This window comes from Sminthopsis crassicaudata, chromosome 2 (assembly GCF_048593235.1).
Source record: "Sminthopsis crassicaudata isolate SCR6 chromosome 2, ASM4859323v1, whole genome shotgun sequence".
In the NCBI taxonomy this organism is placed as follows: Eukaryota; Metazoa; Chordata; class Mammalia; order Dasyuromorphia; family Dasyuridae; genus Sminthopsis; species Sminthopsis crassicaudata.
Window position 1 is genome coordinate 586,627,733 of NC_133618.1, and position 17,015 is coordinate 586,644,747.

At 36.8% G+C, this 17,015-nt stretch overlaps 1 pseudogene; it reads right to left on the reverse strand.

Annotated features, from left to right (window-relative positions):
• Window positions 1-14,612: 14,612 nt before the first annotated feature.
• On the reverse strand, window positions 14,613-15,995 carry LOC141552979 (serine hydroxymethyltransferase, cytosolic pseudogene; annotated as a pseudogene).
• Window positions 15,996-17,015: the final 1,020 nt, after the last annotated feature.

Genomic DNA, 17,015 nt, shown 5'->3' on the forward strand with positions numbered 1-17,015 from the left:
ATTAATTTAGTGCTTACTATGTGTCAGGTGAGGGGCAGCTAGATGGCACAGTGGATGATAGAATACCAGGCCTGGGTTCAGAATGACTCATCTTTGTGAGTTAAAATCTGGCTTCAGAGCAGCTATGTGACCCTGGGCCTTGATTTTCTCAACTGTAAGATGAGCTGAAGAAGGAAATGGAAAACCTCTCCAGTATCATTGCCAAGAAATTCCAAATGGGGTCATGAAGGTTGGATATAATTGAAATGATTGACCAGCAACAAAAATGTGGCAGGCACATCCTTCTTGAAGCTTTCTCAGTTTATCTCAGCCCATGCAGATCTTTTCCTTCTCTGAATTCTTGTAATACTTGTGATCTATACCAAAAGTGTCAAACATGGGGCCCATTAGATGCATACTGTTCACAGAGTTTCTGAATGTAAAGGAACAAGATTAAAATACAATTAAGAATATAGAATATATATTTTGAAACTACATCGATGTGGACCTCATGAATTTCTATGTATGCCCTGTTTCTTTTTGAGTTGGATACTCTTGGTTTATATTCATTATTTTTATTTTTTTTTAATTTTTGGTGAGGCAATTGGAATTAAATGACTTATCCAGGGCCACACAGGTCCTTAACATAGGAAATATTAAGTACCTGAGGACAGATTTGATCTCAGTTTCTCCTGATTTCAGGGCTGATGTTCCATCCACTGCGCTATATATTCCTTTCAAGGAATCTTGTATCTCTTTATGAGATCTCTTACACCACTCTCACATAACTCAGTGTCACGTACTCATGAAATGATAATATATCAACTCTTTACTAATGCTTCCTAATAAGTAATGTTTATTTACCTTTTTCCCTAGTTGATTCTTTTAAAATGTATATTTTAATTTATTTAAAACTTAAATACCAACTAAGGAAAAATATTGTATAGCAGAATATGAGAGGATTCAAAATATAAAGCAATAGATTTCCATTAAAAAAAAGCCTATATAATAAGCCCTACATCTTTCATTCAGAGTTGCCCATCTTGTCTTTGCTATCTTGGAAGTTTTCTTTTGTTTTCTGTTGTGTACTTTTAATTTATTCTTTTTTTCCTCCCTTCCTTTTCCCACCCCCTGCAAGAAGGCTACAATTAAGAATGGATACACACATACACACAAACACATTTATACATATATACATGTACATACACATAGATATCTATAATCATACATATACACACATATATATGTATATATACATATACACATATATATTCATATCCATCCATATAAGAAGTACTATGTTTGTTGGTCCTTTGTCTCACTAAAAATGGATAACATCTTCCTTTATAAGTCTAAATCTTTTTGCCATATTTTTTGACTCATCATTTCCTATATACCATAGCAATATCCTGACTTTATACTGTCTAGTTATTTTAAGAAGTCGAAAGCAATATTGATTAATAAAGTGAATATACTGAATTTTACATTTTCTTTATATTAAATATATTTTAGCTTTAATTATATCTGAGATTATGATTACTACCCCTGCTTTTTTATCCTAATAAATTTCAGACTTCTTTTCTCTTCCCATTATGTATGTGGTGCCCCATCCAATATCAGTTCCTTACTATTTCATGGATGTTTTAGCATTTTTCTGCTTCCATACCCAAACTGATATTGTTCCCTGTACCTTTCCCTCTCATCCTGGCCTGCTGTAATCCTACCTGTTCTTCAAAGAACAGTTCAAATATAATCTTCCCTCATGTAATTTTTCCTTTCTCTGAACTCCTATATCACAGAAAGGTGTATCTTTTATGTTCTTATCTCATACTGTTTTGTACTATAGTTATTAATGCACCTAGCATATTCCCAGTGGGTCATAAATACTATGAGAGCATGAATTCTTTCCTATTTTTTGTATCTTCTACAATGCTTACCATATAGTAGACACTCAGCAGTATTTAGGATTGTTAAGCTCTGTAGTAATGGCTATTACATATACCAGGACTAGAGTTAGAACATAGGCAGAAAAGCAGCCAATCACCATCACTGTGAGATTCCTCAAACACAGGAAATACTCCTGAAGCAGAGGGAAGGAGAATATCACTGCATAAGGTAGGGAGGTGTTCTCAAGACTTAACCCCCCCTTTTTGAGTTTAATATTTAGGTTCTCTGTAATATTATGCAGGATTAACAACAAATAATTAACTCTGTGTTTTCCCCCTCTTAGAGTATAAGCTTCATGAAAATTCTAGGTCTGAATCTTCAGCTAAACTTTATATGTCTTTAGTGCCCAGTACAAGGCATGGCACACAGAAGACACTTAACATGTGCTTGTTGAATAGATGAATTAATGACTGATTATATGAATCTCATTTACAATACAATTATCTGGGGGAGTCTTATACTTTAATGCTTGGGCTTCTCAATCTTTTTTTTTTTTTTTGTGTGTGTGTTGATGGACCTTGGTCTATGAATAGTGCACCAAAACAGTAGTCCTTGAATAGTGTTTTTAAATGCAAGAAATGAAATACATAGGTTTACAAAAGACATAAATTGTGTTGAAATATAGATATCAAAATATTTTAAAATTAGTTTATGGACCCCAGGTTAAGAATCTTTGCTATGGGGGCAGCTAGGTGGCGCAGTGAATAGAGCACTAGCCTTGAATTCAGGAGGACCAGAGTTCAAATCTGGTCTCAGTTAACACTTCCTAGCTGTGTGACCCTGGGCAAGTCAGTTAACCCCAGCCTCAGGGGAAAAAAAAAGAATGGTGATACCTTGGGGAAAAATAGAAGGATTGAATTAGAAGCTCTAAACTCTTACTTTTGCTGATATCATAATTTTGCTGATGTTACAATTTAACTAAAGCAGTGAGAACCAATCAGTAGTAATTTTAATCTCTTGGCATTATCCACCTGGAAATCAAAGTGTGCAAGGGTGCTGGCTGCAACCAAGTGAATGCAAATGAATGGATGAGATAAACTTGTGCAGGTTAAAATCAATCCAGAATCTAAAAATAGGAAATTTTCAGCTACTTTGGTAAAGGAGATAAATTGTACAGACATTTATAGACCAGAGGGGAGACTGTGCTAGGGAAGGGATGAGCTGAGGCAAAGAAGCCAGCTCTTCTTTTTCTTTCTCTTCAACACTCTTGGGGGAATTTTTTTCCTGGCTCTCTGAGGGAGTGGTTCTTTGAAGACTTGGGGGTACAAACTGAATCCCCTAGCTTTTACTTAGAGTTTGTTGGACTGCTGGGTCTGGCTCAGTCTTACCTGACTTAGTAAAGAGTGAGAAGGTAAGTGGGTTTGGGGAGAGGGGGTCTTGGGACTGGGTTTCTTGACTGACTTTCTTTAGAGATAGCCAAAGAAATGGGACTGAGGGGCTAGGAAAGGGCCCTGCAAAGTCATTCTGTGTCAGTAGTTTCTCCTGGGTTACAAAAATTTTGACTCCTTGCTAAATCTTAGGTTCAAATAATGCTAGAGCTGAAAGGGTCATAGAGATCCCTTAAACCTAGGAGCTTCTTAATATTTTGTGTCAATACCCCTAAACTGATGGATGTCTTTTCAGAATAATGCTTTAGGTACATACATCTTTAAATAAGATGCATAAAATTATAAAGGAAACCAATTATGTAGAAATGTAATTATGAAAATATTTTTTTAAAAAACAAGCTTACAGATCCCTGGTTAAGAATCTCTGCTGAATATAACCCCTTTGTTACATAGATGAAAAAACTGCTACTGTCATCTTTTGATTCTTCATTTCTTTGCTCACCTGAATGTGTGTGTGTGTGTGTGTGTGTGTGTGTGTGTGCATATATGCACACATCAAAAGGGTTAGATTAAGTATAGGTTCCTAATCTAGTGTTTGTGAGCTTCTTTAAACATTTTTTTGGATAACGATATTTTGATATAATTGATTTCTTTTGTAATTTGTTCTTAAAAGTATTATTCAACAAAGCAATCCATAGGCTTCACTAGCTATTGTCAGAGGGGTCCATGACCCAAGAGCAAAGCAAGAAAGCTAATTTTGCTAAATTGTAGAGTGCATAAAGTGGAAGAATGAACAAATATTTCAGAAAAAGTGGGGTAGTCAAGATTTTGAAACACTTTAAAGCTGTTATACTGCTTCCTATAATATCATAGCCTCACAAATAGAGCAATGACTCCCTACTAACTTTAGATCAAATACAGAATTCTCATTTTGGCATTCACAACCCTTTATAGCTGAACTTCCTTCCACCCTTCTTGTATTCTTATTCCTTACGCTCTAAAACATACTCTGATCCAGTGATACTGGCCTCTTTGTTGTTTTGTGATCAAGATACTCCATCTCTCAGGTCCTACTATTTTCTCTGGATTCTATTCCTATCTATATCATTACTTAATTTTAAATAAATAAATTGTTAATAAATAAAAATAAAATAAACCAATAGTCTTTTTAAAAAGTTTTACATATGCCTCACAACAAGCCCATGATGGTAATACTAAACTACTTCAGTCCCTAAACTTTTAGGGACTTCATCTGATAATTTATTCCTCCACCAGTATTTATTTAACACTAATAGATGCGTGTAGATTGTTTACAGAGGTACCAAAGAATTAGGAAATGGGGCAGGATAGGGGAGAAAAACAGTGTAGGGCCCCTTTTTCTGGGAAGTCATGGTTTTCATAAATCAAACATGGAACAAATGGGAAATTACCAAGGAAGGTAGGTGGAAATAGAAAACACTGTTATGTACATATGCAGAGCCCAAAAGCAGGCAGACAAGAATGGCATGTTTAGAAAAACTTTCTTGGAGGAGGTATATTTCAAGCCAGGAAAAAACCAGAGCATTTGGTTCAGTTTTATTTGTCCATCTATCCCTTTTCTCCAAGGCCAATATGGGTTGGGTGAGTTGTTTGGGGAAGTGTGTGACTTATTTATGAAGCTAATTCCAGTTTACTGAACACCTTGATTCAGCTTGGCCATGGACAACCCACCAGCCATCTAGCTTTGGTTCTTAGTCGAGTGCTTTGAAGTCAGGTCTCATATCTCCTGGTCCAGAGCACTGAATGACAGGGATCCCAAGGATGCTCCATGGCACCAACCCAATACTCTTTTGAAAGCTTTGCTTCTGCCCTCGGCAAGAAAACCCATTCTTTGGTTTGATCCTACTGCCCGGCCTCCCCTAAGGATATGATGTGATGCAGCTAACTAAAAAGAAAAACAAAAACCACTCAGCATGACCTAATATAGCCTGGCATTTAAACCCCAAACAGAACAAGAATGAGGAGTAGCAACTGAAAACAAGAGATATCTACCAACTTTTAGGACAGGATGGTGAGAGGTCAATTCCCTTTTCCTTAAAGGAAGAAAGGATGGTGACCTGAATGAGGAAGAAAATTTCTGGTACCCAGGTAATCCAGGTCTTTTGCCTACCTCAGCCTGTAGGAGAAGATGCCCAGTAAACAAAGGACACTTTCCTGCTTACTTGGATGGGAGGAATGCAGCTGGTTACCTAGCCTGTCTTATGGCTTCTAGTTTCTACATAGATTTCTGGGGATGAGTCCCTAATCAAAAGAAGGGTTTTCTAGGGAGTTTGAATTGCCAGGCTGTTGGTGGGGGAGGGAACTATAGGCAGAGAGCCACATGAGGTTATAAATTCCATCACCCTGACCTCTTAGAGTACAGCTTTAGATTCTTTTTTTCCATGTGAATAAAATGGTTTGCTTGGGTTTTGACCCTACAAGGAGTCCCTGAGTGACAGACCCATCCTTGGCTCTTGCTGGACCTCCCAGGCCATAGTAGAGCTAAGGATGACCTTAAGCATGGGTGGAACTTGGGAAAAGCACAAAGGGGTGTGACTCTTCCCCAGCAAGAAATCTTGATCTCAAGGAAGAGCCAAGGAGTGGAAGGTCTTTGAAGTTATTTTGATAGATTCATTTTTCTTTTTCTGAGAGGAGGGTCAAGGAGAGGAAAGGAAGAGAAGGCAGTGAAATGGAAACCAAGATTAAGGATAGAGATAATTTCTATCATTACTTTCTAACCTGATCTATAAGTGGCCTGTTGTCCACTTATTGAAAACATAGTAATTTTGTCCTTGGCATGTATTCTCTGTGGCTAAAGACCAAAGTCATGCTCATTTTTATGAAGAATGACGAAGGGAAAAACGAGCACATTGGATCTTCAGTTTCTAAGACTTATTGGTTATTGATGGAGTTTAACTTTCTGCCTTAGGATACTTAGTTCATGTATTTTGATGGATCTAGATTCTTGAAATATAAAGCTCATATAATACACACATAAATACATACACATATGTGTATGTATTTATATGTGTATGTGTGTGTATTCTGCATTATTCTGTGTTTCTTTAATGACATTAGTATGGTATAATAGAAAAAAATATTGTCCCCAAAAGCAGAGGGCATTTTACCTTTTATGTTTATTGCTTGTGTATCCTGGAGCAAGACATTTCTCTGTACCTCTACTTCCCCCTTTGTATGCAGTGAGTTTTCAGTGGTACTTTAGTACTTGTTTGCATTGAAACTCAACAAATTCAGTATTCAATGCATTTTGATGAGAAAAAAAAAATTGGTTTAGTACTTGATGCTTGTTTGGCATCTTGTCCAGCCCCTGCAAATGCTATTGCCTCGGCTGTGGGCAGCTCCTCCCCTCCATGCAGCAGTGAGCATGACTGTCATGTAAGAGCCCACAATGCTTAGGTGTGCACGTCAGTGGGCAGGTTGTGGTACAGTTCTTGAAGGATGATGTGGCTGTGGAGTATAGTCTCCCAGCTCCCAAAACAGTAGTACTGGGAAAGCCATGGAACAGAAGGAGAAACAGCAGAAGCAGGAGCAGTAGCAGTGGTTTGAGCAGCAGCAATTGAAGCCCAGGCAAAAGTAGGTAGTGCTGGAGGATCCAGGACTACTAGAAGTCTACTCCAAGCCTCAGCAGTTACCAGAGTCCTGTGAAGTGGAAGGCACAGGATCATAGCTTCCACTTCCACATTTAGCCTCCCCATCAAGAAAACTTGGACAGAGGAGTGTGGGGATAAAGTATAAAAGACATGGTTCCTCTCAGAAAATGAGTTGGGTCAAGAAGGGAGGAGTCTGGCTGGGCTGGGCTGACTTGCTTGTTTCTTCACAGCTGGAGGGTCACTTGCCCCTTTGGAAAATTTGGTGGGGAGGGTTAATTAGGCTGTGGATGTCCTTATTTATTTGGTTCTCGTTGTTTTCACCACTTGTCATGCCTTCTGGAACCATTAATGATGATTGCCAAGGTACCATTGTACTTTGGTCTCATTCTTCTAGAATGAAGCCTGTTGTATCCTTGGAATCTTGGGGTTCCAAGGATATGTTGAGGGTTTGGAGGTCTCTTCTCTAATGCAATGGCTTAAACATCTACTAGTTGTTTTCACCATCATTAGATGCCAGATCATTAGAGTAGAACCCTAGTTCTTTTTAACCACTTAATATTATTATTATTATTTTTTTACAAAGAGATATCTACTTTGAAGATATACCAAGAATAAGATATAATTATTCATTTTTACCCCCACCCAATACTTTGGGTGCACTCTCTCCCCTATCCCATTTCAGTCTCTGGGAAGGCTTAAATTTAGCTCAGTTCCTATTTGGAATTGACCCTACCATGTTCCCATTCAGACTCAGAATGAGTTCTGAGTTCAGTGACTGTTGGTCTGGGATCCTGTAGATTATTTCCAAATGTCACTTCTTGTTCCCTTGGGCCTTGATGCTGAACTGGCTGCAAACAAAGATGAGCACAGAAATTCTCTCTTTTGACCCCCAAAATTGGATGCTCCTATCTCTTCAGAAAGAATGGAAATGAATGGCCAAGGACTGAGATCTATTTCATAGGGCATCTGTGTCAGAAAGAATAAAGTTGTTAAAATATTGTCTCTACCTGAAGGCTTATCAGTAAAAGAGTTAAAATAAACTAACATAGTAAAGCAAGAGTATTAGGTGAAGAATTAGCTTAAGTCTGACATGTCCCAGACCTTTTTGAAGATGCTTTCTGCACTGCCTCTGTAACTGAAAAAGGTAGCTGCATAGTTAGCAGATGGAACCAGTTAATATAACGTCTGTGTACACATATTCAAGTCTCTCCAAAATACTTCCATTACATGTCATTACAACCCTTCTAGTTCCAAATCTATGAGCTTATGTTTCCTTTTCTTTCTGTTCCTTATGTTTCTGTCTTTTACATCCAGGTTTCTGACTCCTTTTTTTTTGAAGGATATAACTTATTGTCCTTTTCTCTATCTGTGACCCAAGTGGGCTATGCAGATTTAAAAAATTACTTTTCTTCCCCAACAAGAAAAACCTCTAGTAAGCTGGGCCCTATGGATTTTCTACTTTGTGGAGACTTTAGAAAATTGATCATCTTCTTTGAGATCTCATGTAGAAGTAGACTACCACAAATTTGCTATTCCCCAGGCCCCTGGAAAATTGCCCACTATGGTCCAATTCCATTTCTTTCTAGAGGAATGAAGCTAGGCAATATCAGAACAATAGCAGCTGGATATATTTCTCTCATATCCTTCTTCAAGCATCTGTTCAAGATGTCTTGGACTTCCTGAGAATAGAGAAAAAACATTTGGGGTTAGTTTAGCACTTTTTACATTTTGAAATCATCTCTGAACACTTTATTCCCATATCCTGAATAGCTCTTCTGGCTTACAGGATATTTCTCCAGTTCTTCCTCATCTTAATTAATCATCACTGGCTTGAGATGGGGATTGTAGCAGCAAGATACTGAAGTCATTTTCACATGATCTTTTCCATCCTCACCTAGAGACTCCATGATATCATGGCACAGGCTTTTTCCTCAGGCCATAAATGCTCATGTGCCATTCAGTGGTTTTCAAAATTGGCTCCTCTGTTCTACTGCATGGATTAGCTTCAGAGTCCAGTGGAAAAAAAGAGAGATCTACCTATAAATGGGCAGCTTCACACCATTCTGTAGTAGCAGTCCTTTCATTGTCAGAATTGTAGTTTTTAAAAGGAAAAGAGATATCCTAATTGAGGTCAACTGGTTAGATAGGATGTGAGTACCCTGTAAACTGGGTTGGGATGGAGGATGCAGAATGGACACAAAATAGGACTCAGGGAAATCCCTTGGGATTCTTTGATTAGAGATTTCACAGAGGGTAAGAACCCAATTTCTGGAGTGGTTCCTTCCCTACTCCCAGACTGACTCTGAGCAATGTCACTCTTTAAAGAAAATTATCTTATTTGGCATACCAATCAGAAAGGAGCGAGTATGTATCCTTTCTTCTCTGGTTTTCTCCAAGAGAAATGATTTCAGAAAGTCTTATGAACCATCATTCTTTCCAACTCAGATACCTTAAGAGAGAAAAAGAATAGACACACTAAATAAAATGCAAAGATTATAATACTCCGTTCTAAGAAAATCTCCAATCACTACTTATTAAACTTCTAAAATCCAACTTTACTGTCACAATTCCCCTTATCCCTCCAGTTAGAAGATATCTTTCTCTCCTTGCCTGTCTCACAGGAAGTCAAATCTTTCCTCAAGAGAATTTAATACATATCCTACTTTGGACTAGCCTATTCCATCCCAGAGACCTGGACTATATTGCAGATGCACCAGTAATTCCTATTATGCCAAACATGGGATCGTCTTGCATATATTAAGTGATGGTTGACTGATATTACTGGTGTTAGAAAATGACTCATGTTGTTGTAACCTAAATGTCAGATAGCTTTAACCATTGTAGCATCAGTTTTGTGATTTGTAAAATGAGAGGATTGAACTAGATGACTTCTTATGTTCCCTTTATCTAGGTCTGGATCTCTGAATCATTTTAATATTTATCATTAGAAATTACATTTCAAGGATCATTGTCAAACCAATGCCATCTTTGAATCAAAATAATAAAAGTCAAAAAGCCTCATGATATAGTAGAAAGAAATTTAACCTTGAAATCAGGAAAAAAACTGAGTTTAAATCCCTCCTCTGACATATAGTGACAATATAGCCTGAATCATATTACTTTACATTTTATTGCCCCACTAACCAATTCTTATGAAAAATAGTTGCAGGTTTTAATTTCTAAAATGAATTATCTTTTCTGGAATTCTTACCTGATGATCACAAGTAAAAAAAAATATAATAGGGTTTACTATAGTAGTCAGAAATTTAGTTTACCTGTTAATCAGGAGATATGGAAACATTGATTGTATTTAATAAAACTTCTATTTCCATTCCCCCGGAGAAAAGATTTTCAAATTGCTGTTTGGAACAATAGACGATAAATACATAAGTAGACAGGTAGAGGGATAGATATAAAGATCAACTATGAATTTTTGTTTTATGCATTTAAAATATTATTTTGAGAATAGGGCCATAGACTACAGACTGCCAAAAGAATCTGTGACATACAAAACAGGTTAAGAAGCCCTGCCTTATTAGTTGATGTAGTATCTCCTGGGCATTACTCATTTATCTCTTGATGTGTGCAATTACAGAAGACATTCAAGTGCCTTAAAGATCTCAGTGTACAATTAGCCTTGTCTCTTGGGGTTTCTGAAACTGCCGCTAAAGGAAAGAGTAAGAAGTCCAGGGCTATACTCAAAGAAAGGACGTTTCTGAAAGGCTTCAATGGATGAAGCTGATGACCAGGCTGGGCCCTTTTTGTCATTTGGGAAGGAAGGAAAAAAAAAACAAATTGCAGATTAGAAATCACAATAATTTCAAGAATCTCAGAGTTTCTCAAACTTCTAATGTGAGGATGATTCTGGTGGTACAAACTATCTATCCTTTTTGTGAACTGGACTCCTATCACTAGTAACAATAAAAACAAAAACTCACCCAAAGTGGTTAGATACATGTCACTGTTATTGATGGAAATGGAGAAGGCAAGATCTAATTTCTGTCAGCTATTCTAAGTGTAGGGGAGCTGATCAAGGAAGTTCTCAGAAGTCAAGGACAAGTACTAGCTGAAAACAAATGCTAAACCTAGATATGACTAGCTGATAGGCCCCTTGACCTTGCTCCAAACAAGTGCATCTGTGATTCTTACTGCTCAGAGAGAATCTAGGAGTAGGGGAGGAGCCACTCCAGAAACTGCCCTAGGTTTTTCTTCCTTTCTCCCTGACCCTTGAATAAGTATGGCTTGGAAATCCCTTCCCAGATTTTTAGGAGGGGAGGGTCTGGAAGAGAGACAAGTAAGGAGATCCCCTTTGCTGTGGTGACAAGATGTGCTGTTGTTCTAGGGGATGATTTTTTAATCATATAGTCCTTGACCTTTAGACCTTTGTTCCCTAAGTAGTATTTTACAACAAATGATTGTATTGAGAAATTGTCTTTAGTATGTATCCAACCACTTTGGATGAGTTTTTGTTGTTAGTAGTAGGGGAAGATGAGGTTGGAAAAATAAAGCAATTCCCATGGCTGAAAACCTTTTGGAAAATCATGAGATTATTGCCAGAAATCTCAAAATTCCTAAGTCTACTAAGCCTTGCAATTTTAATCTTCATTTAGCTCCAATAAAATGTTCAGAATCAATAACAGGTTAAGTGAATTTTGTTGCTTCCAGTTTATTGCTTCCAATTCCTGAAAGCTGCAAGACGGCCCTAGCCTCTATCTCATTAAATGACTCAATGTCATAAATAAGCCAACTCACCTTTTGTAGACTGAATAAATGTCTCATACACACACACATATATATATGTATATATATAAAACTATTTTTCAAATATATGTAGATATTCTTGTAATGTAAAATTCAGATTCATTTGAAAATGTGATTGAATTCACATTTTTGATTGTCATCTATTTTCTTAATCAACAAATGTGCTATTATTACATGGCAGTCCACATTTTAAAAAATGTTAAAAAAGTCCTTATACTCAAAAAGCTGGGAACTCTGATTTAGTGGAAAGTATATAGTAAACGAATAACAAATTTTGAATTTGTTTTGGATCAGTCACCAGAGAGGTATCTTGCCATAAGGAGCAGAATATCATTGTTGGAGTAATGATGGTCTACATCAGTGGTCCTCAGACTTTTTAAATAGGGGCCAGTTCACTGTCTCTCAGACTGTTGGAGGGCTGGACTATAGTAAAACAAAAACACACACTCTGTCTCCATCCCTCAGCCCATTTGCTGTAACTCAGCAGGCCCGCGGGCAGTAGTTTGAGAACCCCTGGTCTACATTTAAATCTTACTTCAGTTATTTGCTAGGTATGATCCTGGACAAGTCCCTTTAGCTCTCTGTGCCTCAATGTCATCTGTAAAATGAGTGATAGGCTATTTGCATCACTTCAAACACTTATTTAGCTTCTCTAAGCCTTAAATTTCCTCATTTGTCCCAGGTAGATAATAATGTCTTTCATACTTCTTTCCTTTAGTAAATTGTTGTGAAGCTTAAATAAAATCATATAACTCTTCTGGGCATTTTTTTCAAACTTGTCAGTCAGATTTTTATAATAGACATTTGTGGATGTCCAAAGAAACTCTGTAAGTCCATATTATAAAACTATTGCTCAGCAGCCACCAGCTTTGATTTTACTTTTTAATAACCTTCCAATAGACTCAATAACAAAGAGATTTATTAAGATGGCACAATAAGGACAGCAGTTACACAAAATTCCTTTTATAAAGGTAGGATATACTCTCCCACAAATATACATAGCATTAGTAGGAAGAGTGTTACAAACTTCAGGTGATACCTGTACATAGAAAATACATATAACTCAGGTAACCCAAGGACCTCTTGCACTAGAGTTCCTGTGTACTTTCTATTCTCATGGTATATTCATGATGTTTTTTTTAACTGACTCTCAGTTGCCAGGCTGGTATTCTCTGTAATCTATAGTTAGCTCTGTTCTCAGCAGCAAGAGGTTATGTTGCTTAAGTTGCTTCCTGCTCTTGACAATATGTGCTTTTGTATTCTCCGACTATATTTCTTGCTTGATGTGGTATTTTACTGGAAAAGTAAGTCCCTTGTAAGATGTTCTACAAAGTTGGGGAGTTGGGGTGGGGAAAATGGGGAGGGGAATCTCCCTTCCCACTTTTTACTTCCTTCTGGTAGAAAAAGAGGAGGTTACAGTCCCCCAAATTTCCTTGCCTTAATTATTCTTTCAGGCTAGTAGGCTTGGTTTTGAAAAAACTTGAGGGGGAAATCTTCAATCACCCTGTGTAAAAACTTTCACTCATGCAGAATCATTCTGAAATGACTGTGTTTTAATCATGCTTAATTTTGGCTATATTTGGAACTTGCATTAATTGTATACACACTAATGATATTTTCTTAGCCAATTCCCACTTCCTTTGGAGTCTGAAGCTCAGCCTAAAGATTGGGACACACCTTTCCAATGCTTTTTCAAGGATGGAGTTTTTATATGTTACACTCAAATAATTTCATGCTGTATATTTGTTCCAAACTTTCCATTTGGTAAATGTTATAACTTCAGAGGATATTGTTTGGCAGACCTTTCTTTCCTAAAAACTGTTTATAATTGCATACATTTTTATCCTTCCCTCATTTTTATCTCTGCAATCTCCAACCTGGCTAGAGTAATGAAAGTAGAGCGAAAGAAAGAATTTCAGAAGTTTTTTCCTCTTTATCTCTTCCTGAAAGTCTAATCAAAATACAATGAGAGTAAAACCCTGCTTAATATTCGCACAGCTGGGAGAGGTTTTGCGGGGGGGGGGGGGGGGGGGGGGCCCTTTTTTGGTGCTGTCTCACTTAATTTTTTTTAAACAAAAAATTAGAGCTCAGATTTTTTTGAAATATAAATTTGGTTATATTTTAAAAGCTACAATTCTTGTCACGTTCTGTAGTTAATTTTATTGTGCTTAATAAAAATGGTCATTACCATTTTATATTCAGTTGTTTGAAAAATAGTTTCTTTGGGAAGGCACCAGCTTCAGGTAGGGAATAGACCAATATGTTGCAATGGAATAGAAGGCTGTCATTGCCAAATTCCGTGTTTCAGCAGGGGCTTGCTTATATGTGATCTGTCTCTTTGGAAACAAGGAAAATTTGCCCCTTACTTCTCCAAAATCTTGAGGATTAAAGAAACAATCCATAAATCACTTTTATATAATACTGTACCAGATTCAAAACTTATAGTCTTATAATTTTATTCTTAACTGAAGAACTATTTCATTTCCAACAAAAATGGACATGATTCAGTTCTAGCATTCCACTGAACATCATGATACTGAAATTGAGTAACTTTTACAAGCTATTAAGATGGATGTTTTCTGAGTTGTTGCAATAAGTCATGAGCAGGCCAACTGACCACTTAACAGAGACTGTTAAGTAAAATTATTTAAGTAGTTCTTTAAAATTATATCACTCTTTATTTGAATGAAGGTCAAAATACTATAGGATATTCTGATCTTATATAAAAACTAGATAAGAAAGTGAGACTTAAAATAAATCCACTAATTAATAAAGTATAATCCAAATGACTAATAATGTAGCTTTAAAATTGAGATTTATGAGTTGTATATCATCCTTTGGATGGAGTACATGTTCGAGTCCTTAGCAATTGCCAAATGGTAATTTTTTTCAATGTAGAGATGTTAACAAAGCCCTTTAAAAACTCCAGTTTTCTATTCTCTTTAATCCTCCTTCCAATTAAACATTCTCATACTTTCTTTTTCTTAAAAGGGGCCTTCTGGCTTGGACTAAATATTTCCAATCTGGCTCTGAAACTTAGAGAATGCTGACAGTATTCAGTCTCATTTGAAAAATCAGGGACCCCAGGCAGAGAATATGCACCTGCAAAGCTCTCTGCTTTGGCTATAATAGCCTTAATAACACCCTGATAATTTTTATCCCCTGAGAATTTCTCCTCAAATTATCTCATGGTGACCTGAGGACCAAAATCTTTTTGAACCTGCAATCAGTTCTATTCCTTCATAAATAAAATGGTTTACTTTGTGGAAATCTTCAGGAAATTAGTCCCTAGTTTCAGTCCACTTAAGTCTTACTGTATTTTTGTTCTCCTAGGCAGGTATTCTTGTTACAAGCAATAGAAAATCTTTTCTTCCATCTTTGCCTTTGTTGTAAAGTTCCACAAGCATCAAAGGGTTGTCAGAATCACTTGTTACTATCTGATAACCTAGCTCCATCATGGCTGCTGACAAGTTCTTGCAGTTAGCAACCACCTGTTGTTGATAAGCCTTAAATTTGGATATCAAGGCTTGCTTCAGAGTTTTGATGGCATGGTTGTGAGGTCCTTCCTATAGTCTTGGGAGAAGAGCTGAATTATTGAGTGACCCCAGATTGTATGTACATCATTTTTTTAACCTAAATTAGATGTCTTAGAGTCCACACTATGTCTTTCTTGTAGAAGACCATGCTAGCCCAGCAAATTCAAAGGGTTTGTGTGTGGGAGTAGTTATCACATGGCAATGTTCAAAGGGGGAAAGTACCACTGATACAGGCCATGTCAGCCATAAGATATGCTGCATTATCACCTGCAGTTTTCTGCAAATGGGCATAGTCTATGTTCCTGAAATAGAAGCTGTTTCCTAAAATGATCAATTTGTGTGAGGGAGGCAGGCCTTTTCTTATATCAACTCTCTTAAGTCTGAAGTGAAAGCAGTCCCTTCATTCAATGAAATTCAATATTTACTTTTTAGGGAGTAGACTAATAGAGATGGAGGTATAAGACCATGGGTAAGATGATCCCCATCAGCCATATCTAGATTCATAATAATCTCATGTGGTTCAACAAGAGCTGCAAAATTTAAAGGAGAGCCTGAGCATAGCTGAACACTGATTCCCTAGCTTTGTAGGTCTAGGACATAGAACTGCAAAGCCCTTTTCTGACCCAGAATCTTCAATTTATGCATAAACTGGGTACCAATACAACACCTCTGGAATGGGAAATATTCTGTAATGGCTTGGTTTGCAAAATTCTGTGAAGCAATCAGATCCAATCCACTCTTCTGGTGATTTTTTTCTTCTTAATAATTGTATATACTTTTATATCATTATCTTTCAATGGTTGTTTCAACAATTTTTGTTAACATTATGGTTCTTTCCATTGACCTTTGATGTCGTACTTCTGGTCTAAAGATTCTTGGGCAGGCAAGTAACAAAGGAACAACAAAAGTGTTTAAAAGGAACACTTTTAAAATCTGAAGTGACAGCAGCTCCTTCATTCACTGATATTTTTATGGGTGATAACATGTTGTCCTCCAAAGTTTTCTAAGGTAAAAAGAACTTGTGCTTGCTAGAGAACTTCTGAAATGGAAGCTCAGTCAAGACCACCTCACTGCCTGTATTATCCCTTGGGGTCTGCCAAAATCTTTACTTTTTTTTTGAGATTTCCCTATAAAATGGTTTCTTAAGAGTGCTATGGTCTCTTAAAATTTTTCTCTTAAACTCTAGTTTTTCAGATCAACTTTTGAGCATGTACAGTTGACAACAATCAAAATCCTGTATCTGACCAAATTTGTTTGTTATGAAAAGATGGGGTTAGTAAACATGTGTCATATATTCATTATGAGAAGATGGGATTGGGGTAAAGGAGATAAATTATCATGTATGTTCTCTCCTGAAGGATTGCACTCTCCTACAGGCTGCCTGCATAGCCAAAATCAAGCAAGATTAAAATATGAGATCACTTTGGGATGACTTTGTATTTAACTGATTTTGCGTAAGGGGCAGAACATGTCACATTTCCCAAGAAGAGGGACATCATCAAGAACTAGATTTCAGGGGGCAACTTTATGATCAAGATTAGATTTAAGCTGAATCTTGATGTTGATAGAGAAGATTTAAGTGCATCCTTCAAAGTGGCAAATTTGCTGAATGTAAAAGGTAAGTATTTTATCCAGATGGTATTTGCACTTTGTAAATGGTGACTCCTTTTCAGATTTGAGTGGATCATTTTGTACTTACTAAAGTATATTAAAAACTAGTTCATTTGCACATAAAATATCCAAGAACGTAGCTGAATTATTAGTAGAACTTGCTCCAAGGGATTAGATTGCTTCTGGACCTTTTCTTCATTCACTTATTTGAAGGGAACAACAAC